Source organism: Leptodactylus fuscus, chromosome 1 (assembly GCF_031893055.1).
Source record: "Leptodactylus fuscus isolate aLepFus1 chromosome 1, aLepFus1.hap2, whole genome shotgun sequence".
In the NCBI taxonomy this organism is placed as follows: Eukaryota; Metazoa; Chordata; class Amphibia; order Anura; family Leptodactylidae; genus Leptodactylus; species Leptodactylus fuscus.
Genome location: NC_134265.1, coordinates 12,083,964 through 12,100,050, shown reverse-complemented (window position 1 = coordinate 12,100,050; position 16,087 = coordinate 12,083,964). Strand labels below are relative to the sequence as shown.

General features: G+C 44.2%; 1 protein-coding gene and 1 pseudogene across 1 annotated transcript in view; one reads left to right on the top strand and one right to left on the bottom strand.

Moving 5' to 3' along the window:
* LOC142189633 (uncharacterized) overlaps window positions 1-16,087 on the top strand; it is a 637,493-nt pseudogene that overhangs the window by 174,159 nt on the left and 447,247 nt on the right.
* LOC142190250 (uncharacterized) overlaps window positions 1-16,087 on the bottom strand; it is a 185,421-nt gene that overhangs the window by 70,766 nt on the left and 98,568 nt on the right. The window lies entirely within an intron of this gene.

Below are 16,087 nucleotides of genomic sequence, written 5' to 3'. Positions count from 1 at the left end.
TTGAGTTTGTGATTTTTTTCCTGTACCAAGCGATGTTTGCAGACAGGAATAGGTGGCATAATGACAGAAACCCCCATTAAATGACCCAATTTGTAAAACTAGACCCCTTCAGGTATTCTTTGAGGGGTTTAGTGAGCATTTTGATCAAACAAATATTGTTTTGCAAGAATTATTACAAATGATGAAAAAAATAAAATTTTCATTTTCTTCAAATATGTGTCATTTTAAAGCCAGTTTTTTTGCACACAACACATCAAAAAGAAGAAACACACCCCAAAATATATCACCCCACTTCTCCCGTGTTAAAAAATGTACACTTTGTGGCCTTCGTCCTATGTACACACATACAGCAGGGCCCAAAAGGTAGAGAGGGCCAAATGGATTTCAAAACACAAATTTTGCTTGCAGATATTTTAGGCCCATTGCACATTTCAACAAGATTTGAGTTACCAAAGCAATTGAAACCCCCCATAAATGACCCCATTTTATAAACTAGACCCCTTAAGGTATTCATTGAGGGGTATAGTGAGTACTTTGGCCCCATAAGTTTTGAGAAAATTTGCATCAAACAAAAAAATTTCATATTTTTTTTACACAAAAGTGTCATTTTATAGGCAGTTTTTTTGCACATATCACATGAAAATGAAGAAAAACACCCCAAAATAGATGACCTCATTTTTCCTGTGTTCAAAAATGTACACTTTGTGGCCTTAATTCTATGTACGGACGCATGGTAGGGCCCAAAAAGACAGGAGCACCAACTGGATTTTAAGACACAAATTTTGTTTGCAGATATTTTAGGCCCATTGCGCATTCAAACAAGATTTGAGTTACCAAAACAATTGAAAACCCCAATAAATGACCCCATTTTATAAACTAGACCCCTTGAGGTATTCATTGAGGGATATAGTGAGTATTTTTACCCCATAGATTTTAAAAGAATTTGTCAAACAAAAAATTCTCATATTTTTTACACAAAAGAGTCATTTTAAAGGCAGTTTTTTTACACAACAACGCATGAAAATGAAGAAAAACACCCCAAAATAGATGGCCCCATTTCTCCCGTGTTCAAAAATGTACACTTTGTAGCCTTAATCATATGTACGGATGCACGGTAGGCCCCAAAAAGAAGGGAGCACCAACTGGATTTCAGAACACAAATTTTGCTTCCAAATGTTTCAGGCCCATTGCACATTCAAACAAGATTTGCGTTACCAAAATAATTTAAAACCCCAATAAATGACCCTATTTTATAAACTAGACCCCTTAAGGTATTAATTGAGGAGTATAGTGAGTATTTTGACCCTATAGCCGTTTCACAGATTTTACTAACCTTGGGATGTGTAGGTTAAAAATTACTAAAATGTCCCTTTATCCCCAAAGTTTTCATTTTCACAAGGGGTTAAAAGAGAAAAAGCCCCCCACAGTTTGTTACACAATTTCTCCTGAACACGGCAATACCCCATATGTGGCCATAATCTGCTGTATGGGTACATGATGGGGCTCAGAATGGGAAGAGCGCTATTTGGCTTTTGGAGGGCAGATGTTGCTGGAATAGTTTTCAGGTGCCATGTCGCATTTGCTGAGCCCCTAAAGTACCAATACAATGGAAACCCCTCAAAGGTGACCCCATTTTAAAAACTACACCCTTCAAAGAATGTATCAAGGCGTATTATCACTTTGAGCCTAAAAATTCTTCCAAAAAATTAATGTACAAAATGAAAATTGAAATTTTGAAAGAAATATGCCATTTCGGTGCCCAATACGTTGCCCCCACTTTGTGTTGTCAGAGACCCGCACTCCTAATACTATTAAGGGGCCATCCCAAGGGGCCAAAAATTATATATGTGGGTGTAAACTGCTGCTTGGGCACACAGCAGGGCTCAGAAGGGAAGGTGCATTGCACTTTTTAGATTTTGGGGTACAGAGTTAGAGGGACCCTCTGGGCGCCATGACATTTTTGCAGAGCCCTGGAGGTGACAGTAAACTGGAATTCCCCAAGAAGTGACCCCATTTTGTAGGGGCAATTTTAGGGTCTTCCCAAATGTGACATGGTGTCCAAAAACGAAGAATCTAAATCTGAACTCCAAAAGCGTTATCCCGGATACACCAGTGTCATACATGTGTCATACATGTGTCATAAACTGCAGTTTGGGCGCACAGCAGGGCGCAGAAGGGAAGGAGCGCGATGAGGCTTTTGGAGCACAGATTCATATGTTTGGTATCTGGACGCCATGTCATGTTTGTAGAGCCTGTAAGGTACCAGAAAAGTGGATTCCCCAAAGGAGTGACCCCATTTTGAAAACTGCACCCCTCAAAGAATTTATCAGGGGGTGTAGTGAGTATTAGTATCCCAGACGTGACTGCACAGGGGATGGTGAAGAGGGAATATATAAGCGGTGCGGAGGACATTGCAGACACCAAATTTCCTACTATGTCCCAGTAGCTCCTATGATTGGTGGAGTCACTCTGGGGGTCACTTTGGGGGTCACTTCTGGTGTCTGATCCCTCATAAGCTGTAAATCTGGGGTATCCCCTGATATCCGCTCGCACAGCTTATATTTTCCCTTCCTGACGCAGCCAGTCGTGTTCTAATAATTTGGCGATTTTGGGGTTTTTTTGCCTTCACATTGCTAGATGTTATATTTTCTTTATTTTTATGGTGACATGGCCATATAAGGGCTTGCTGTTTGCGGGATGAGATGCATTTTGTAATGACACCATTTTTGGGTGCCTACAACTTATTGAATACATTTTATTAACCCTTTTTTGCTGGATTTAAAAAAGAAAAAATCAATTCTGGCATTGCATTTTACCTTTTTAATTTTGCGCCATGCAGCGTACAGTATAAGTAACATGTGACCTTTATTCTGCGGGTCGGTACGGTTATGGCGATACCTCATTTGTATTATTTTTTTATGTGATACTAATTCTGTAGAATAAAAACACATTTGGGGACATAAATCAGTGATTTTTGCATCGCCATCTTCTGAGAGGCGTAACATTTTTATTTTTCAGTTGACAGTGTTGGTTGGGGGTTTATTTTTTGCGGGACAACCTGCGCTTTTTATTGGTACTGTTGTGGGGTGCATATGACTTTTTGATCACTTTTTATAGCATATTTTGTAAGGTAAGATTCGAAAAATCACTACTTTCGGCGGTTTTTTTCCTTTTTTTTTTTCCCGACGTGCACCGTATACATTAAATGTTGCTTCAGTTTTATTGTACAGATTGTTACGGACGCGGTGATACCAAATATGCATTGTTTTTATTAATTTTTAGGTTTTTTTTTAATATAATTCATTTTCTATAAAAAAGGGCATTTTTGGGGCTTTATAACTTTATTCACTTTTATTATAAACTTTATTTATTTATTTTTCACTTTTTTTCTCTTACTTTTTCATGTGTCCCTTTAGGACACTTGGATTAGTGATGCTTTGATAAAAGCATCACTAATTCTCTATTAGACGCTGCAGGACACAGCTGTCAGTGTCTTGCAGCGTCTAGAGGAAGTCAGTCGCAGGGGCTGCCTGCGTCTGACTTCCTCTTACCCCGGGCAGGATCAACCAGGTATTGGGGGTCTTTAGCAGTCTGGGGTCACTGGCCAAACCCCAGACTGCATGTTTTTCATATCGGCACCCCCCGATCTCGCCGCGGGGGGTGCCGATCATACCGGCAGCATCACGGAACCGCTTCAGTTCCGTGATCATGTTTGATCATGGAACTGAAGGGGTTAAAAAACCCCCGATCGGAGACCCCTCCGATGGGGGGTAATGGAGCAGGGTCTTAGCTGTCAGATACAGCTAAGATCCGCTCCATTTACGTCGGCACTGACAGGGAATCCTTCCCTGACTGCCCGACGTAATTTTACTATAGGGCAGTCAGGAAGGACCTGTCAGTGCCGACGTAATTTTACTATGGGCCGGTCGTTAAGGGGTTAAGTACCAAATATCTGGCAGTAAAGCCAAATTGTGCGTAAGAATGAGTATACGAAGCACATAGAAAAGAGGGGGGGGGGGAGAGAGGAAAAAATAAGGCAAAGAATTTAGGAAGTCAGAATGGGGTATGGCAAGGCAACATAAGCATGTCCAATAGATAATTATAGTGAAAGGGATTTCCACCAGGGTGACCAAATTTTGACATATTTGTCATGGGATCTCTCTTTCCAGCTGATCAGCTCTTCAAATCTGGCGAGTTGATGCATTTTTTCCAGCCATAGAGCCACAGGTGGGGTGTCAGATTTTAGCCAATAGAGCGGTATCAATTGTTTAGCTCCTTCCACTAGATGAGTCAAAAGATTCTCTTTCAATTTACTACCTGGAGATAATGGCTTAGACAATAGAACAAATTCTGGTGTCAGCACATATTTCGACTTCAAAATGCGATTGATCTGGGTCTGGATAGCTTTCCAATAATCCTGTATGAGGTCACATGTCCACCATATATGTAGCATGGATCCTGTTTGTTTTTTACATCTCCAGCATAAGTTAGTGTCAGAAAGTTTCCTATGGTAAAGCCATTCTGGTGTTTTATACCAACAAGAAAGAACTTTAAAGTGGAGTTCTTGCTGCCTTACGCATGTAGAAAAACCATTGGAGTCTCTAAGTATCAATGCTGTATCTTCCTCTGTTAATTCAATATTTAACTCTTTCTCCCAAGAGGAGATATAAAGGGGTTTGGAAGAGGAGCTAGAGTTGTAGAGAATGGACTTACACCTCGAGATAGAGCGCTTTGTGGGATCAGCAGAATTTAATATAGTTTCAAATGGTGTTAACACCCTCTTAGAAGGAGCGTTCATCATGAGTTTCTGAATCATTTGGAAATGCGCATAATGTAGAAAATTCAAATGTTTTGGTGTCAGTAAAGATTGTAGCTTATGGAAAGAAAGTGGTTTTCCTATTTGCTTGATCTTTGATGTATGGTTGACTTTTTTTTTCTTGCTTCAAGACACCTTTTGGCTGGTATATTTTACACTATTGCGCACCCAATGCTGTTTTTGATATTTTTTTGGGTCAAATCCAGAAGTAGGGCCACCAAGGAGTCGTATAGGGCCTTCCTTTATCTTTCTCATTCATTTTTATTTTACTCCTTTGACTTCACCTATTTTCAGAAAAAAAAAACCAGTTTCCAGGCGTTACATACAATTCTATAGGTTTTTATGAAATACTTATTTGTTTTAAAGAGAAAATTTCCAGTTGCGACACAGCAATGGCATCTTTAAATACATTTTTATTAATCCATTTTTGATGATTTTTAGAGTGGTTTTCCCAGCCAAGAATTGAATTTTCATAGTCAAGAGCTGTCCACTGATCCTCTGATGTTACTTGTATAGAAGTGGCAATGCTCATGCTGCCGTCCATATGTAGCTTGCAACACCTTGAGGCTGCTAGAACAGCTATTCCGCGTGGGATCTGGATGTTGGACCTTGACAAATCACATTCTGATGACCAATCCCGTAGTGCCTGCCTGGTGCTCGTATTCCAGATGATTTATAGAGTAGTAATATTACATTAGTCCACACTCCTTATAATAAATGACAATATCTTCAGAGACCCTGCAATGTGTAGAAGGTATCCCAAACTGATTGAAAAGCCGCTACTGTATTATATAAAGTTGCGATAAGGTTTTCTAGACTGCGAGCATCCTTCATATGGGTGAGTAGGTCAACACCTGATGAAGGGTGAACATGTTTCCGATGTAATGCTATAAGGGTCTTGGCCGCAGTGCACAGATAAAGGAACAATCTAGTAGATTTCTTGCCAAGGTGTTAAGGGGACAACCTAAGCAAGGATGTAAGAGGATGTACCGGAATACTCTGTTGAAAAAGTGCGTCAGTCATCCATTTTATTGTCATATTGCGTTTCCTTAAATATCACGAAGAGGTTGCTCATGACTGTATTGTATTCCACTGGTCAGGGAAAATCGTCCATCCAATAGCATCTGCCCATCTGGACATACATCTATGGTGTAGGGGAGTGGTGGAGAGGAGCTAAGCTGGTAGAGGTGATCAGACCTTTTGTAGAGGGACCTTCTCAACACAGTCTCTCAAAAGTGGTTGGGTAGGAAACCTTCAGAATACCAAAGAGAGGACAAAGGGGGAAAACTATTGATAGTGGAGCCATTGAAATAGACCAAGGGCCTGAGCTTCAGGGTGTACTAAATCCACTATACAAAACAAGCCCATCTCAAACCAAGTACGGACCATAATGGCCATAGTGAATTATATAGACACAAGATCAGAGAGGTGTTTTGGGAGTCCCAAAGGGGACATCTTACTACAAGTAGCCCAGATCACTCTAGTGAAGTCAATAGGACCTAAAGGAGGAGTTGGGGGGAGAGCGGGAGCACAAGAAGGCATTTGGATACATGGGAGCAATCTTCACCAACTTTGTATGTGACCAAAATGGAAAACATCTCAAATGGGCGGTCCAGTAATAATGAAGACTGTGTGTCATCGTCAGCATCACCAATTTAGGAATCTGCTGGTGCTTTGATCTCCAAGTAAAGTGGAATACGACCTTCTGTAACCTACTCAGAGAGGAGAACAACCCTCCCAGCTTTATGACATGTCACATGCAGATTATTTTTATCCATGAAGAAGAAGAATTTTCTATGTATCCAAACTGAATCTCATTGCCCTGTGGATGCTGAAACACTCCATCTGTCCAAGTCTGTTTGTAACCTACATTATTTCTCTCATATAGAGCCATCATATTCTGCAGCATTTTACAGACATTGTCAGTCACTGCCCCATATAGAGGTCACACTATACATTATCTATCAATATATCTATGGAGAAAACACAGGTAAGCACAGGGAGAACATGCAAACTCCATGGAGATGTTGTCTGGGACTCAGAAGGCTATGAAGAAATACACAGACTACACAGCTCTACTACATATGCGTCACACACATACAGCTCCACTACATACACATCACACACAAACAGCTCCACTACATACACGTCACACACAGATGGTTCCACTACATACACGTCACACACAGACAATTCCACTACATACATGTCACACACAGACAATTCCACTACATACATGTCACACACAAACAGCTCCGCTACATGCACATCACACACAGTCGGCTCTGCTACATACACATCACACACAGACGGCTCTGCTACATACATGTCACACACAGACCACTCTGCTACATACATGTCACACACACAGCTCTGCTACTACACATCACACACAGACAGCTCTAGAGTTATCACACTTGATCATGTGACTTGTTGACTCCTCCCACAAATGTGACATCATGACAGGTCCTGTAACCACAGCTCATATACAGGAAGTAGGTGTGTGTCCTGACATGATATTATAAACCTCTTTAGAGCCAGGCAGATTACTGTAAAGCCTCTGTCAGTATTTTATTGTGGATTCATGGTGGCTTTGTTTGTGACTCCTGTTGATTGACCAAAGATTGATCTCTATTACATGCGATGTTGTGAGGCTTTCACATTGTCTCATCTTCTCTCCATTCAGGTCCCTACAATATAGAATCCTCTCAGTAACCTCTATATAAGAGCATATTCCTGATTGATCCATCAAGGATGGAAAGAGACAGGAACAAGATGGCGGAAAGTCTATTAAATCTCACCCTAGAGATCATCTACCAGCTTACTGGAGAGGTGAGAGATTCTGATGATGTCATCATTACATCATTCTTATCTATAGTAATAACAGATGATATGACTGGAGAGGTGATGGACTCTGGACATGTATGTAGTGAGATTTATTAATGTGTCTCCCCATAACCAGGATTACACAGTAGTGAAGAAGACCTCTAGTGGGCGCTGTCAGGCTCCTGTGTATGAAGGATATGGAGGAACCGTGAGCCCAATCCCGGGGTCTCCACTTCATCTCCTGATACAGGAGGAGATCAATGGACAGAAGATACTAGAACTCACCAACAAGATGCTGGAACTGCTGACTGGAGAGGTGAGACTGCTGGGAATGCTGGGACATTATACAGTAACTGGAGGAGTCGGGGTGATGACTGTATCATTGTGTTGTCAGGTTCCTATAAGGTGTCAGGATGTCGCTGTCTATATCTCCATGGAGGAGTGGGAGTATTTAGAAGGACACAAGGATCTGTACAAGGAGGTGATGATGGAGGACCACCAGCCCCTCACATCAGCAGGTAATAGACATGACTATATACACATGGACTTCCATTATTTGTATGTACAGAAAGTGAGGGCTGCAGCTAAAAGAAGTGAGTGCAGGCCCGGCATGACTGGGATTCCCTAGTCTTGCTCATGCCGGGCTCTGCAGCACCACAGGGGTTAACTCCTTGCAAGTGCTGTTTACAGTTCATGGTCTGGTCTCTGGATGGTGTCCGGGCCATGACCCTCCCTGTGGGATATATATGCCCTCTCCCTCCTCTCCTTCCCTGTCACTTCCCCGGATTAAAAGCTTTCACATCACTCTGCACTCACCATGTCCGGTCCATCAGACGATGCTGTGCTTCAGGACTCGATCCGCCAGATGGCTGCTATCCATGGGGCAACCTGGCTTAAGGACAATTTCCTCTCCACACTAGCTTCCCTGGAAGAAGATGTCCCCACCGACTCTCCGCCTCCTCCGATGCCTGCTGTGGCTGAAGAGGTGCCTACTGCACGTAAGAGCCGGGCCCGGCCCTCCCGTCCTCCGCAGCGGCTGAGTCCCTCCTCCTCACCAAAACGCCGCCGCTAGCTCGGGAGCCCCCCTCGGGACCTTCGCACACCTTCTTCCTCCTCTGCTGCTGCATCTGTGTCGGCGGGGGTTATGCAGGCCCAGAGAAATCCCTCTTCCCGGCGCTTGTCTGGACGACCGCAGGCTCAACTTCTGCCTCAGTTCCACCCACTTCCGGTGCGCCGCGGATGACGTCACCAAGCGCCCAAGGTGGCGGCCGCCATTGGAAGAACCGGCCTCCTCCCCAGGACACTACCCGGACTGCTCTTGCCAGTATCAGGGGGATTGATCCTCCCCCCCCACCACCTCTCCGTTCCTCTGCTCCCCTGGATGTCGCCCACAGGCATGAAGGTTTTCTCAGGTCTTCCCGGTCACAGCGTCTTACCAGTCCTGCCTCTGCTCCTTGCCAGCCGGCCTTGCTTCAGAAGGAAGAAGTATCCAGAGTGTCTCCCAGCCGGGGACCTGGACATCGCCATCCATCTGCCTCCTGATCCTGCCCTGTCCTCAGCTTCTGATGTCAACAACTCTGGGGATGAAGATGGCGTCGCAGAGGGATCTACCGCAGCGGCTGCCCTGGTGCTTTACCAGCGCCAGCCTGGTGAGTTGCCTCTTTCTCTTACTTCTGTTCACTCTTCTACACGGTTACGGACTCTCCCTTCCCTGAACCCCTCAGGTCACTCAGCTATTGTCCCCCATTCCCCTGATTCTGTAGTGAATCTTGTTTCCAGTGTTCGTTTACTTTTAGATAATTTGACTCCTAAGGTTCTTTCACCTTCACCCGCTGCTGCTTGGATTCACACCAGGGCGATTCCTCCACCTGCAGCGCCTCTTGCCACACTGGTGCTTTTGCTGGTTCCTGTAGATGAGTCTGGCGTCTCGCCGCAGGTGGAGGCTTCCGTTGATCCGGTTCGCCTAGATGATGCAGCGCGAGGTGAAATTTATGTGTATTTTGATGGCCCCTTAGGGGTTCACTTGAAACAGGAGGTCCGTGAGAGAATTTGGAAGGATGAGTATGTTGAAATTTTTTCATTGTTGCCTTTAGAAAAATTTATTTAAATAGGGTTAAATTCACGGAATCACAAAAGGAGGAGGAGGAAAGGCGCAGGTATCGTCTGATACCTTGCACCTTTTCAAATTGGCTTCAGGCCTTCAGTATTTTTGCTCGTACTGTTTGTGAAAAGGCTCCCCAGCACTCCACCGGTTTATTTTGTTATCAGGATTCAATCAGTGAGGCTTAACGGGTTTATGGCGGGACCGCCTGGCTTCCTTATGACGAGCAATTTCGTCAGAGGAGGGAAGTCCGGCCATAAATCCGGTGGGATCACAAGGACATTAGCCTATAGATTCGCCTTATGGTGGCGGCTCGGCTGCCTCCTCAGCCTTCTCGTGCCAGTGCTGGGGCTGCCTCTTCGGGACAGGCATCCTCAACGGTGGTCCGTCCCGGTTGTTGCTGGCAATACAATGAAGGACAGTGCCGCTTCGCCGGCTCCTGTCACTTCAAGCTTGAATGCTCCCACTGCGGGGGCGCTCATGTGGCCTCTTACTGCTTTAGAAAGCAGCGAGCTAAGCAGAGTGAATCAGCTGCAAAAGGGAGGACCCCAGTTCAGCTGGACCCGATGCTGCTGTACCGAAATAGGTATATGGATCCGTGGGCTCAGTTTTTGTTGTTCGGTTTCAGGGATGGTTTTGTGATTCCTTCTGTTCTACGGGTGTCTTCTCCATGTCATCAAAATTTGAAATCAGCCCGCTTGCAGCCTGAGGTGGTGTCTGATAAGCTGTCAAAGGAATTGGCCTTCGGACGTATTGCTGGTCCTTTTTTGGCTCCCTCTTTGCCTAATTTGCACATATCTCCATTGGGGGTGGTGCCCAAAAAGGAACCAAATAAATTTCGCCTTTTGTTCCCAAGAGGGCTGTCTGTTAATGACGGCATAGATGTTTACTTGGGTTCTTGTCACGATTGTGCCAATGTCCAAACAACCTGATACTGCATGCAGCGTGCACCACTAAGGGAATGGGGTAGGAAACTTTCCCTGACGCTACGGCGGCTGCCTAGGCCCTGCCTGCGGGTGTTGGTTGGCTGTTCCCAAGCTAGTCCTGGCTCCGACAACGCCTGCTTCTCTAAACAAGCAGACCTAAAGGATAGGTAAGTTACCTGTGCAACATCCTCCTTACTTTTGTGGAATGGGTTGTGAAGGAGGATTCTGATTTGCAGACTATTCTGCACTATCTCGATGACTTCTTGTGCATTGGCCCAGCTGGGTCCCGGGTGTGTTCAGTCTTTTTGTAGACTTTGCAATAGGTCGCTCAGCGCTTCGGTATCCCGCTTGCTGCGGATAAGACAGAGGGCCCGAACACGACCTTGAAATTCTTAGGCATCGAAATTGATTTGGTAGCTATGGAGTGTCATTTGCCTATTGACAAAGTGAGTGATTTGGAGAAGGAGATTGGGCAGCTATTGCTCTACCGGAAGGTGAGGTTGCGCCAACTGCAATCTGTTTTAGGCAAATTGAATTTTGCCTACAGAATTATCCCTATGAGGAGAATTTTTTGCCGCCGTTTAGGTCAGGCCACTGCAGGGGTCAGTAGCCCCGTGCATTTCATTTGGATTACAGTGGAGCATAAAGTGGATTTGCAAGTTTGGGCCACCTTTCTGTCCCGGTTTAACAGAAAGTCTGTTTGGCAGGAGGCGTTGGATGGATAGCTCTAATCTTTCTTTGTCTACTGATGTGTCAGGTGGTTGTGGTTTTGGTGCTTATTTTCAAGGCAAGTGGATGGCTGGTTAGTGGCCTCGTGGGTTGCGAGACGCGAAACATGACGTTATTGGAATGCTTCCCGATTGTGGCAGCTGTCCAGGTTTGGGTTCCTCTTTTGGCCAACCAGAGAGTGCGTTTTTTGCGTGACAATCTGTCTGTGGTGGATGTGCTTACCAGTTTGTCAGCCTCATCGCCGCCTGTTGTACATTTGGTCAGGCACTTGTTTTTTGTTTGTTTGTCTTATAATGTTCGGCTCTCTGCTCGCGATATCGCTGGGGTTCTCAATTCCACCGCTGACGCCCTTTCTCACTTTCAGTGTGACCAATTTCGGGCCTTGACTCCGGAGGCGGATCTTCAAGGGACCCCATGCCCTGGTGTTCAGATGGCCTTGATGCTGGTGGGACGATCATTGGGTGACTCCACGTGGAGAGCGTACATCCGATCTTGGCGGGACTGGTCTCTGTTTTGTCATCAGGAGGGCCAAGATGCCCATACAGGTGCCTCGGTGTCTTTGTTACTTTCGTGGTTGGGGTCTCGTTTTTCTGATGGCATGTCTAAGTCGGTTGCTGGTCGGAGCCTGGCCGCGTTGTCTTTTTGGTTTCATTTATTTGATCTCCCTGATGTTACCCGGCATTTTTTAGTTTGCAGGACTCTGCGCGGTTTAGTTGCTCGGCTCCTCTCCCTGACAGCAGACGTCTGGTGACTTTTGTTCGCCTAGAATCCATTTGTGGTCAGCTGCGGTCTGTATGCTGGAACGCATATGAGACTAGATTGTTTCTGGTGGCTTTGTCTTTAGCTTTCTATGGGGTTTTTCGAGTTGGAGAATTGGTTAGTTTTTCGGGCTTAGCTCGGGCTTAGGATGGAAATCCATGCAAACATGGGGAGAACATACAAACTCCTTGCAGGTGGTTTTTTGCCCTTGGCGAGATTTGAACACCAGGACTCCAGCGCTGCAAGGCTGCAGTGCTAACCACTGAGCCACAGTGTGGCCCCCTAGTATTCTGACTTATTGTCTGCTCTTAAGTCGGCGCTCTGCGGCTGGGAGCTGTTATCCTACTGTTTTCCTTTGGTGGGCCCTGCCAGACCTCCCATTTGTAAAGTTGTTTTATTTACTTGTTTATTATTTGTCTAAATAAATTGGCTGTTGTGGCTATTCTAATCCATTGGAATCTTTGTGCCTGTCTGAGTTATTTCATTATAAGTACCTATCTCCTTTTGCCAGGGAAGAGGTGCGGGGTTATCAATTTGTTTATTTAGAAGGACGTTGGAATATCCTAGTCAAGTGAGGGCCGCAGCTAAAAGAAGTGAGCGCAGGCCCGGCATGACTGGGATTCCCTAGTCTTGCTCATGCCTGGCTCTGCAGCACCACAGGGATTAATTCCTTGCAAGTGCTATTTACAGTGCATGGCCTGGTCCGGATGGTGTCCGGATGGGCCATGACCCTCCCTGACACCCACCCTGTGGGATATATATATCCAATCTCACTCCTCTCCTTCCCTGTCACTTTCCTGGATTAAAAAGCTTTCCCTCCCACCCACCCTGTTTTTGTACAATTTTATGGCTGTTTGTTTGTGTTTTTCTCTTCTTATTTTTCAGGTTACCGTCCCTCTCTGTCACGACAGCTGGTGGTTGGAAGGTCTGGCAGGGCACACTTTAAGGTCATTTGGGGGAGAGTATGGGGGACCCAAGCTGTAGGGTACTCCCCTTTCCGGTTATGTTTTATGGGAAAAATGCATATTAAACGAGTAATAATGGGTGTTTTGCGCAAGCAGTATTCTGACTTATTGTCTGCTCTTGAGTCGGCGCGCTGCGGCTTGGATCTGTTATCCTACTGCTTCCCTTTGGTTGGCGCGGCCAGACCTCCCATTTGTAAAGTTGTTTATTGTTTATTTGTCTAAATAAAATGGCTGTTGTGGCCGATCTAATCCATTGGAATCTTGGTGTCTGTCCGAGTTATTTCATTATAAGTACCTATCTCCTTTTGCCAGGGAAGGGGTGCGGGGTTATCAAATTGTTTATGTAGAAGGATGTAGGAATATCTCGGTCATGAATTCAGTCCCTGTCTGTGTTTCCTACAGGTAGATCCAGTAAGAGGACAACCCCGAAGAGATGTCCCAGTCCTCTTCTTCCACAGGATGATCAGGTAGATGGAGATATTCCCTATGATGTGTAGACGGGCTGTGAAATCCTTGTGGTCAGTCTTGTTGTATCCAGCAGTATTATATGGTTATATATATGGGCGGTGTCATTGAGCCGCCATCTAATATGTTTATCTGGCTTCTCTCAGACCTGCAGCTACTGTCAGGACATCTTTCATCTTCATGCGGATTAAAGGGGTATTCCCATAACTCTTGTTCTGCAGCCTGAAGGCGCTGTACTCTCTTCACTTCCTGGATTTCTTGCACATTGGTGGGCAGGGTTTCACTTGCTCTGCTATCTGCTATGATCCACAGTATGACACTGATATGGAAACTAATGTAGCAGAGCTGGATTTGAGTCAGCTTGCATTAAATACAGAGGTAACGGACTTGTTATCTCAGCCCTTATCAGCCAAATTCAATTAAACTGGCTGATAAGTGGAAAAGCTGAAGATAGACAGCACAGTAATCCCAGAGCTCTCACCTTCCCCCTCCCCTATATGAGGAGCTCTGTTGCTTGCCAGCCCCTCCCTCCCCCCCCCTGAGAGCAGGCAGCTACCTCACTTGACAAATGAGCAGATAATCCCAAGCGCCAGTGTCAACAATGAAGTGAATAAATTAAGATAGCGGCCAAACAAAGCAGTTTTGATAAAGCAAGGTATTTAGGAAAAGTCTTATATCCACATAAACTAGCAGTGTAGATAGCATCCTTGTTATGGGACAACCCCTTTAATGATCTAGAACATTCTCTGTGACTTACCCATTTCTCTGGTGTCTTTTACATTACTTGTTTCACAGATTTTCCATCAGGATAAAGATCCGAGTGCAATTGATGTTATATCTGTGAGAATAAAGGAAGAGCCCTATGTGAGTGGTGATGAGGAGTGTGAGGAGGACATTCCTACAGGGAACCGCCCAGGTGAGGAGTCACCACTATATAAAGCACAGAAGGGTCACTGATTCTCCTCGTTTCTGCCCGTTACAATGTTGTGTAGGATTCTGTGTCCTGTTAGATATTTCAGCTGTATATTCCCACATTTAGTTAAAGTACAAATAATACATGAATAATAATGTGATATCTCTATAGGTGATAAGACATGATGCATATTTAGCATATATAGTATTGCTGAGATATGGAAATGAAATATGTCTACAGTACATGAACAAGACCAGTTTCTTTATCACCTACTGTCAGTTCTCATAAAGGAAATGTACCTTTACAATTACCAAATTTTAAACAATTGAGAGGAGAATTTTTTAATCGGAAGCCGGATCAATAGAATGAATTAAGGTTCTTGGTGCTTCTAACGTTATTAAAAGGCGGAAATGACATTGAAATGCAGTGTCATGAGTGCAGGGCCACTTTAACTATAGGTCCAACGATGCACTTGCTAGTGTGGAAGAGCTGTGTGGAAGGACAGGAAAGGAGCAGAACTGCAGAGACAATGAGAAATCATTGTCTGTACATAACCTGTTTGTGGCCCCTATGGGTGGGTGGGTGGGGGGGTAGCGAGGACTACTGTCCATGTTATCCCCTCTCCTATCTATCATAGAGCATACTGTACTTTTGCGCTCTGATTATCACATAAAGGGATAATGTAATACCTCTCTGATCCTATTCACAGGGGTATTGTTATGTAATGCCCCTCTGACCCTAATCACAAGGGTATTCTTATGTAATACCCCTCTGACCCTAATCACAGGGGTATTCTTATGTAATTCCCCTCTGACCCTAATCACAGGGGTATTCTTATGTAATACCCTCTGACCCTAATCACAGGGGTATTCTTATGTAATACCCTCTTACCCTAATCACAAGGGTATTCTTATGTAATACCCTCTGACCCTAATCACAGGGGTGTTCTTACACACTAAAATAATAACAATACCAATTATTACTAGAGATGAAGGTATAAAACATTTCTGACAGGCGGAAAAGTCATGTCACATAACACATAGTCACCCACAGAATGTCAACATAGAAAAAATCCCAGTGAAATCCTATATTTTTTGGATACATAAGACTTTATCATCAGTTTTAACTACTTTTTATTTTTGGGAGGTGAGATGATCAAAAAACATTATTTTTGGCCTCTGAATTTTAAGGTTTATGGCGAATAAACATACTTATTTTATGTTAGGAGGTGTTATGGATGTGGTGATGCCAATTTCGCATTTTGTAAAACAACTTGGTTATTGGAAGGGATAGGGACAGGAGAATAATTTTCAGTTTCCAGCAGGTTGAAGGATTTTAACAAGAACTGCTCTTGAACAGCTTCGAGTTTGTTGTATTCCAGATATAAAACACATGGTGAAGGAAGATGGTGAAAAATAAAGGTGATATATTGGGTCACTCAAAGATAGTAACTGCTGTCTTAATTATAAATTTTAGAATTTTTATGGTTATCATGTAAAAATAATACAAGATTTTTTCTTCTTGTCAGGTGACTGTACTGGAAACTCAGATAGAAATCTGATATCTGCAGATTATAAAGAGGATCAT